Source organism: Cherax quadricarinatus, chromosome 67 (genome assembly GCF_038502225.1).
Source record: "Cherax quadricarinatus isolate ZL_2023a chromosome 67, ASM3850222v1, whole genome shotgun sequence".
Lineage (NCBI taxonomy): Eukaryota > Metazoa > Arthropoda > Malacostraca > Decapoda > Parastacidae > Cherax > Cherax quadricarinatus.
Window position 1 is genome coordinate 11,926,993 of NC_091358.1, and position 10,088 is coordinate 11,937,080.

General features: G+C 40.4%; 1 long non-coding RNA gene across 1 annotated transcript in view; it reads right to left on the reverse strand.

Annotated features, from left to right (window-relative positions):
* LOC138854692 (uncharacterized) overlaps nucleotides 1-3,486 on the reverse strand; it is a 70,655-nt gene extending 67,169 nt beyond the window's left edge. The window contains exon 1 of the long non-coding RNA XR_011393884.1: nucleotides 3,071-3,486. This is a non-coding gene — a long non-coding RNA (uncharacterized lncRNA). The remainder of the gene's footprint in view (nucleotides 1-3,070) is intronic.
* Nucleotides 3,487-10,088: the final 6,602 nt, after the last annotated feature.

The window sequence follows — 10,088 nt, forward strand, 5'->3', positions numbered from 1 at the left end:
TGGGTAGACTCTTCCACGTCCACCTGTCCCTCAGGCGATGGGGGCCCCTCCCCTGTCACCTCCGGGAGGGTAACACAGGTACCGACCGTCGATACTTCCCGTTCTACTTCTTCGCTCCATCTACCACTCGTCACTGCTTCCACCTCTCGCAACTCAGGCATCAACTCACATGGTCTCTGCTCCACTGCCAACGTACCAGGAGCCCTGGTAGGCTGCTTTCTAGGACACTGTGCTGCCATATGTTCATATGAGCTACAGAGACGACAGGTCTTTCTCTGGCCGGCATAGTGTACAAAGACTTGCGTCCTGGACTCCACCAGCATGACATAGGACGGTATGGGCCTAGCCAACGTCATTTTGAGGGTATAAGAACCCTCAGGTCTTCCCTTATATGGCCCCTCTGTCCATACTCCCATCGTTGCCGAATGGACTTTTCCGTAGTTATGGAATACCTCCTGTATACTACACGCCGTCGCCTCGAAAGGGACATTTCTCACCTTCACCCATGTGTAGTACCTGGATACGTCATGCAGAACAACCTCCACTGCCGAGTTCACTGTCACCTTCCTCTCCTGGTACTCGTCAACAAGTCTGTCGTAGACGCCGGTATGATTCAGTTTCAGGAAAACTCTGTTCATCCCATTTAAGGCAACACCATAAACTTCCTCGTTGGGGACACCATAGGCGTCCCTGATGATAGCAGGCAGCAATGTATGCATCGTAGTTCCAGTAAGTGTGCCACGTATCAGCTGTATACAAACAGTGTTAATCCTCTGTCCCACTCGGTACGCCATTTTGTCTTCTAGTTGCTAAAGGTCACCACCAGAGGGCAGGTGTAGCTACTAGGCGTGCGTCCTCTCTCCCCGGAGGTCGAGAGACGAATGTCTCCTAGAATTACTACATTATCGTGCCTTGTGGCCTTAACAATTTCCTCCCATAGTAGTCTCCCTTGGTCCCTATCTAAGTTTGGGGGACGGTATATCACTCCTAAAATCAGTTTTTCATGCCCCTCTGAAAATTCTATCCAGACTCTGTATGTGTTACTTCAGACTTAATTCCCGTTTTTATGCAACAGTTCAAGCGATCTCGGACATACAATGCCACCCCACCCCCCTTCCCGATACTTCTATCTACTTGGAACAATTTAAAACCCTGAATGTGACATTCCGCAGGCATGTCCCGACTTTTTGAATTAAACCACGTCTCAGTTAAGGCAAATACATCAATGTTACCTGCACTAGCAACTAATCTCAACTCGTCCATCTTATTCCTAGCACTACGGCTATTAGCATAATAAACATTGAAAGACTCTCCTTTCTCTTTACCCTTCCTGCTCATTTCTGTTTTTCTACTAAACCTATTACTGACCTTATCACCCAATGTCACTGGCTTTTCAATATCTACCTCGTTCTGCTTATTACTAGTTCCCCTAGAACTCATATTACTACACTGGGACTTCACTATTTTCCTGCCAAAACCCATACCACTAACTATTCCTAGTTTAAAGTCCTAACAGCTCCCTCCACTGCAGTTGCCAGTGCTCCCACCCCAGACCTAGATAAGTGAACCCCATCCCTGGCATACATGTCATTTCTGCCATAGAAGAGGTCCCAGTTGTCAATGAATGTTACCGCATTTTCCTTACAGTATTTGTCCAGCCAGCAATTGACACCAATTGCTCTGGACAACCATTCATTTCCAACTCCTCTCCTTGGCAAAATACCACATATGACAGGGTTCCCACCCTTCCTCCTAATTATTTCTATTGCTGACCTATACCTGCTAATCAGGTCTTCACTCCTACATCTGCCAACATTGTTGCCTCCAGCACTGAGACAGATAATAGGATTGCTCCCATTACCTCTCATGATGTCATCCAGATGGCTAATAATATCCTCCATCCCAGCCCCAGGAAAGCAAACTCTGTCTCCTACTCCTGTCCTTCAAGCAGAACGCCCTATCCATATACCTAACTTGGCTATCCCCAACAACAACAATATTCTTACCTTCCTTGGTGTCGTTCGTCGTGACGTTCCCAGTAGTCGACTCACATTCGTCAGGTAGCACTGAGAATGTATTAGACGTTTCCACAACAGTTTCCACGGCAGTCTCTTTCTTCTTCATCGTTTCTATCTTTCCATTCGTCTTCTTGATCGTCAACTTCGTTCCCTGCTGTCCAGCCACTGACCAGTTTCCTTTCTTGACCTGAGGACTCAAAACAGGAGGACTACTACGAATCTTCTTGTTTTCCTCGGTCAGTCGCCGAATCTCCATCTTCGCCATCCTCAATTCTTCTTTAAGCTGTTGGTAAAGTTGCTCGATGGAGGGCATCTTGCTTCAATTCGTAGAGAGCGCGCAAACAGGTCTTCACAGAGCTAAGTACACGTCACCACTGAGCTAAGTACACGTCACCACTGAGCTAAGTACACGTCACCACAAGGGGTCACAATTGGAAGTTGAAGACCCTAAAGAGTCAAAGGGATGTTAGGAAGTATTTCTTCAGTTATAAAGTAGTCAGGAAGTGGAATAGCCTAGCAAGTTATGTAGTGGAGGCAGGAACCATACATAGCATTAAGATGAGGTATGATAAAGCTCATGGAGCAGGGAGAGAGAGAGGGGACCTAGTAGCAATCAGTGAAGAGGCGGGGCCAGGAGCTGAGTATCGACCCCTGCAACCACAATTAGGCGAGTACAATTAGGTGAGTACATCTGTCCTTGAACCTAACATTAATGGTAATTCTACCAACATTATAAGCTAGCTGTAACTCAGGGTAAAATAACGTTAGTCATGTTTAATTAACCTCACATAACAAGCCTGTTAAAAAAATCATGGAACGGGGGGGGGGGGGGGTCTTGAACTAATGGCAAGATATAAAAAGAAAACATGATTAGGTTAAGGTTTGTCAGTCATCAGGACAAGTGTTTCCTGACGCGGGTCTTAGTTTATGACGACCCACGGCTGGAGCTTTTGGTCATATGACCGTAGACTTTCACTGGCTTACCAGCCTACTCCTTTAAAAATTATGGTTATGATTATAACCGGACTACAAAAAATATGAATGTTGCTTACCAGTGAGTGAAAAAGTTGCTGGAGGTGGAGAGAGCTGTAAAACCGTGCTCTGACTGCTCTTAACTGTTTGGTACGGAGGATTGAGCCTTCACATCACAATGACCCACACAGGTTTACTTTTCCACAGTTACATTACACAACAGCAGATCTATCAGGTGTGAATTATTATAATTATAACTAAGCGCTAAACCCACAAAGATCCATCAGGTGTGAAGTCTATCCAATGGATGTGTCGCCTCCACACCACCAGTCAGGAAGATGAACGAAAAATAGGCATTAAAGTTAACTTCCAACGTATATACACCCAGATATACACACCTTAAGATATATGCAACCTTGTTGGTCTAGCTAACGTCTGTAAATTCAGTAATAAATCAGTATTTCTCTATTTCTGAGAGAGAGAGAGAGAGACAGTGTGTCGACACAGCAGCTGTGATCACACTATGTGGTCAAGACTCAGTGTACCGAGACTCTCTCACTCTTATGGTTCACTTACAGTGAACCAACCTCTCTGCAACAGAATTTCTTGAACCTCCCGTAATTACTGAACCCATACTAGGAGTAGCATACTCACTCGGGGAAAAAAACACTAAACCCCTATGTGTTAGTGAGTGCAGACAGCCTCGCCAGAGAATCCTAGCTGAGGTTCACACAGTCGGATTCAACCCGTCGCTTCGAATCCTGGCAATGAACTTTTAGGCGCGAGTGACTCCCACACGAGGCTATATACACCAAGTTCTGTGTATATACTGAAAGTATATTTCTACAGGTACTCTAGGCGTGAGATTATTATTGAGTGGTGGTGTGCAGGCGACATGTAGCCTTAATGACCTACGTGCAGTAGATAGATTTGAAACCCAATGAATCATTAAACCAACTGAATCCAACACACAAAGTATATACATCGACAAGTATATTCCTCTCTGTATATACACCGAGACTTGTATATAATACAAACTTAGAGACCTGTAATATATATATATATATATATATATATATATATATATATATATATATATATATATATATATATATATATATATATATATATATATATATATATATATATATATATATATGTCGTGCCGAATATGTAAAACTGGTCAATTAGCAAGTACTCATTTAAAATTAAGTCCTTTCTAAAATTTTCTCTTATACGCTTAAAGATATATTTTTTTTCATTAATGTTAATGTAAAAAATTTAAATTTTGCTCCAAAAAAAATCTTAAAAAACTTACCTAACCTTATTATAACAAGAACAATTTATTTTAACCTAACCCAACAAAATAAATTTTAGATTTGTTTACAATAATTTAATACTAAACAAACACAGTGGAATATATTTTTTTTCGTTAGGTTCAGAATGATTTTGGCGAAATTATTGCATACACAAATTTCCACTTGTCCTATATGGCAAGATGAGCGTTGCTATTTAAGCCAAGATCGCAAGTTCTGCCTATTCGGCACGACATATATATATATATATATATATATATATATATATATATATCTATATATATATATATATATATATATATATATATATATATATATACATATATATATATATATATATATATATATATATATATATATATATATATATATATATATATATATATATATATATATATATATATATTATATGCAATAAGATCACAGTAAACAGGTGATTTCAAAATATGCAAAACAACCACTCTGAAAGAATAGAGAAATTCCAAGCGCTTTCGTGACTACTCACATTATCAAGGAACTATTAAAGTAAAGCATCCAAGGAAGCTATATAAGGGGTCTGGCCAGCACCTCACTATCAGATCCCACAACGCGCGGCGACCCAACTTGGATAGGTCCCTTGCACAACTCACCCCCAAGCTATTCTACCCAAGAAAATTTAAAAATTACACTGGACAAATAATAATTTTTAAATTTTCTTGGGTCGAATAGCTTGGGGGTGAGTTGTGCAAGGGACCTATCCAAGTTGGGTCGGCGCGCGTCACGTGGTTAACCGTTGTGGGATCTGATAGTGAGGTGCTGGCCAGACCCCTTATATAGCTTCCTTGGATGCTTTACTTTCATAGTTCCTTGATAATGTGAGTAGTCACGAAAGCGCTTGGAATTTCTCTATTCTTTCAGAGTGGTTGTTTTGCATATATATATATATATATATATATATATATATATATATATATATATATATATATATATATATATATATATATATATATATATATATATATATATATATTTACACCGAAAGGTATGAGCATAAAATACCGACAAATTGATAAGACACATGTACAACAGTTAGGTCTCTTTATTACGAAATGTTTCGCCTACACAGTAGACTTCATCAGTCGAGTACAGTCTGTACTCGACTGATGAAGTCTACTGGTCCCTTGAGATTATCAATCCCTCATCCTGGAGAAGCTTTGTGCCATAGTCTGGAGCAATGGTGCAACTGTTCCATCCACAGAATTATGAGTTGTGAATTGTTCCATCGACTGTATTGTGAGATATTTGTGAATTGTTCCATCCTTAGTATTGTGGGTTAGTTGTGAATTGTTCCATCCACAGTATTGTGGGATGTAAACTGTTCCATCCTCAGTATTGTGGGTTAGTTGTGAATTGTTTCGTCCACAGTATTGTGGGTTAGTTGTGAATTATTCCATCTTCAGTATTGTGGGTTAGTTGTAAATTGTTCCATCCTCAGTATTGTGGGTTAGTTGTGAATTATTCCATCCTTAGTATTGTGGGTTAGTTGTGAATTGTTCCATCCACAGTATTGTGGGATGTAAACTGTTCCATCCTCAGTATTGTGGGTTAGTTGTGAATTATTCCATCTTCAGTATTGTGGGTTAGTTGTAAATTGTTCCATCCTCAGTATTGTGGGTTAGTTGTGAATTATTCCATCCTTAGTATTGTGGGTTAGTTGTAAATTATTCCATCCTCAGTATTGTGGGGTTAGTTGTGAATTGTTCCATACACAGTATTGTGGGTTAGTTGTGAACTGTTCCATCCTTAGTATTGTGGGTTAGTTGTGAATTGTTCCATCCACAGTATTGTGGGTTGTAAATTGTTCCATCCTCAGTATTGTGGGCTAGTTGTAAATTGTTCCATCCACAGTATTGTGGGTTGTAAATTGTTCCATCCTCAGTATTGTTGGCTAGTTGTAAATTGTTCCATCCTCAGTATTGTGGTTTTAGTTGTGAATTGTTCCACTCACAATATTGTTTGTTAGTTGTGAATTGTTCCATCAACAAAACTGTATATTGTTAATTGTTCCATCCAGATAATTGTGGGTTATAAATTGTTCCAAGAGCATTATAGTTTATGAACTGTTCCAACAGAATTGTGAGTGATTCCACCCTGAACCCTTCCAGGGCACTGCCTTGATGCTCTGGTTAAAGGATCTTGATCCAAGGAGTTGAAGCTACCCTCCTTTTCCTCGGATCAAACCAAATTGCCCTACACTTACACAGAGGGTCCCTGTGCTCAGAGGTATCCCTTGTGTTTTACACAGAGACAAGCCCTGGCTTATACGGGGTCCGTTCACAGAGACAAGCCCTGGCTTACACATAGTGGTCCCAACACTTGCAACAAGCCCTGGCTTACAAAGAGTGGTCCCAACACTTGCAGACAAGCCCTGGCTTACACAGAGTGGTCCCAACACTTGCAGACAAGCCCTGGCTTACAAAGAGTGGTCCCAACACTTGCAGACAATCCCTGGCTTACAAGGAGTGGTCCCTACACTTGCAGACAAGCCCTGGCTTATCACTGGCTCAAATAATGACATTCTACTTATCTTCCACCAAGGGTGAGGAACTGATTACTTCAGATTACTTCTCGTCGTGTACAGTCTCCAGGACCGTGATTTACCTGTTTATTCGACTGAGGAAGCCTGCAGCGCAGGCTTCCTCAGTGTTGCCCATATATGTCTATCACCAATAAAATAATCCATCAATGACAACCAGGAATAATCCATTATAATAATGATGAATCAATAACACTCAATATTAATCAAAGATAAAAGTTTATTCACAAATTTGAGAGAGTTACATAGTATCACATGTCAAGAAAGGTCTTCCTTACTGAAAGGCATTAGGACATATAATCTGAGAGAGAAAAAGGCCAATTATATCTTCCCTACATATACCACGATATGTAACAGATCTCTTGCATGCCCTAGTGCCGTTATAGAGTCACTCGATTGATTTATACAAAAATAAGTCATTTGTTTTTTTTTTTGAGGTGATACGGTACATACAATGTACAAATTGAATATCCTTAGAAGAAGGATTTTATTAAGAGGAATATTAATAATGATAATATTTGGCATCTGAAGGGATCAAAGAGAAGAGAATATTATACATTTTGAGCCCAGAAAACGGGATCGAGAAAAATGAGAAGATGGTAGAGGCTTAGAGGAACATGGCAGCCGGGCTAGGCTGCGGGCTTGACATGAAGGTGAGCATGATACGGTGGGAAATCCTACAGGCTTGGCCTACAGACTAGTAGGACACCTTGACTAGTCCTGTAGACTAAGTTTATCTTAATTGCTGTGTTGCCATCCACTGGTCTCGTGGTCCTTTAAGCCAAAGACCATCTTCCCACAGGACAAGTATTCTTAAGTCCAGTTGAAAGCTTGAGCGTGTATTTGTGTATGTGTGTGTGTGTGTGTGTGTGTGTATTTGTGTATGTGTGTGTGTGTGTGTGTGTGTGTGTGTGTGTGTGTGTGTGTGTGTGTGTGTGTGTGTGTGTGTGTTTGTAAATAAAACAGTGTGGCTTATGACGATTCATTGTAAAAACGTTTCTTCCACCAGGGTGAATTGATAACGTCCCTGGTGGGCGAAACGTCTTCACAACTGCCATAACCCCCAATGTGTGTCTTATTTACATATGTCGGTATAGTCTACCATTGCATTACCAGATGAGAGCTTCTTATAAACTCGAAATACATTAAAATTTCTTGCGAGACCCCTCAAAAACGAGCCTCGGGTAAAAGTTAACAACTTTGGTATGATGAGGAAGTGAAATGTAACCAGTAACTTATAGAAACAGGTACAAATTGTAGCACGAAAACGTTAATCTTGGTGAACTCTCGTCTCAAGAACCGCGACAAAGATCGTGTTAGGTTAGGTTAGGTAAGGTTTGTCAGGAAACAGGACTAGTCAACCCATGGTACGGGTGGGGTTAGAACCCACGGCGAGTGAGTCCTAAAAATTGAAACCCCACATCCGTGGTCTGTTGACAATCGTGTTATTACGATTTCGCGAGTCAACAGGACAAGTGTTTCCTGACGCGGGTCTTAACTCATATGATGACCCACAGCTGGAGCTTTTGGTCACCTGACCGAGTCCTTCAGCTGGCTTACCGGTCCACCCCTTTAAAAATTAAGGTCATAGTTATAACCATAGTATTTAGATCGTGTTCTCAAGGTCGCAACTCAACGCAAACACTGACGTTACTTGACGAAAAGATTCCGGTAACTCAAGATGAATAAAATACAAAAAGTAAAAGTTAGAGAAAATAGCTATTCTGAGAAGGTGGTTTTGAGAGTAACATTAGATGTGTATTTGAAAGGGAGGGGGAATAGGCATCGCTGGGGGAGGACGAAATGGGATTTGTTTGAAGAGGTTGGAATATGACCTGGGATGAATTCGCTAGACGATGCACTAAATTAGCCAGCACCTCTGTTGACCAAGGTCACTCCACCACAGAGGCCAACTTGTAAAAAAAATCAGTCTTTAAACATTACAGATATAGAGGTGCTCAAGAACACACTGACCGACTTTCCCCACAGATGGCGTTCGGAAACACAATATACAGACCTGGCTTGAACTGCTACATGATGGCTTTATCAAACCATCATGAGCGAAACGTTTTCACTGCCAAAAAAAAGCCCACATATTGAATCTTTCCATCCACACCTGTAGGCATTACACCCGAACCTCTACTTTTCCCCAGAGATAAGTGTTACAGTAGGCATTGTGCAGCTGGTCCTTGAATTCCATTTTACGTAGTGATACACTGAGACATTCACTCATAATACAACAAACAGCTAGTTTAAGACGCTGTATGCTAGTAGAATTTCCATTTTTATGACTTAGTAACGAGATGTGCAATACTGAAATGGATTTATATAGGCATGCTTAAAGAAGGAGAATCTGTATATATTCAAGTTCAAAGAATAATCTGTATAAGTGAGGATTTATATCACATGAGAGGTGATTCAGAGGTGAATATCACTGTTCATCTCACTGCTCTGCTGTGATAAGAGAATTTCACCTCTATAATTTGACTTCTAGGGCTCAAATTCGTGCAGTTTATCAGTGTATAAGAGAGTAAAGGAAACTGTGTTTTTCGTTCATTAATAAATATATACACTGGCAGTATACAAAGTGTCAGTATACTTCTGTATTTAATCAAAGTAAACTGACTTTAAATAACTGTTAAATTTAAGTTAAAAAATGTTTCACTGCTTAGAATTTAGAATGTGACTCTAAGTCAAAATGGATATTTACAAGGAGCTGCAAACACGGTAAAAACATCGTAGTGTCGAAACGTATGAAGATGAATCAAACAATCTGATGATATAAAATGAGCGTAGTGTCGAAACGTGTCAATATGAACTCAACAATCTAACGACTATTAAAAAAAGCAGCTTAGTGTAGAAGAGTGTCAAGACGAAGATATGTTGCAGAACAAGCTTTGACTGAGACACCATGTTTCGCCCTCTGCAACTTGCATCTTTGGCTTCAACTTATTCCAGGCGCAAACGTACCTTCAGCTTGAGGAGTGTGAACACATTTTATGGATTCCAAGTCGCCTCAGAGGTGTGTAAGAGTTAAGAATTATGGGAAAAACTAAAATAATCGGATTATACATTAAGAAGGCATTTAGAAGTCTGCTATTGTCACGCCAGGAAATCTGCCCCGGATTCTCTTGCTTCGTAGCGAGGTGGTCCACGGGGAACTGAAACCCCTTCTTTAGCCCATATAGGGAATTGAAGTCCTCGTTT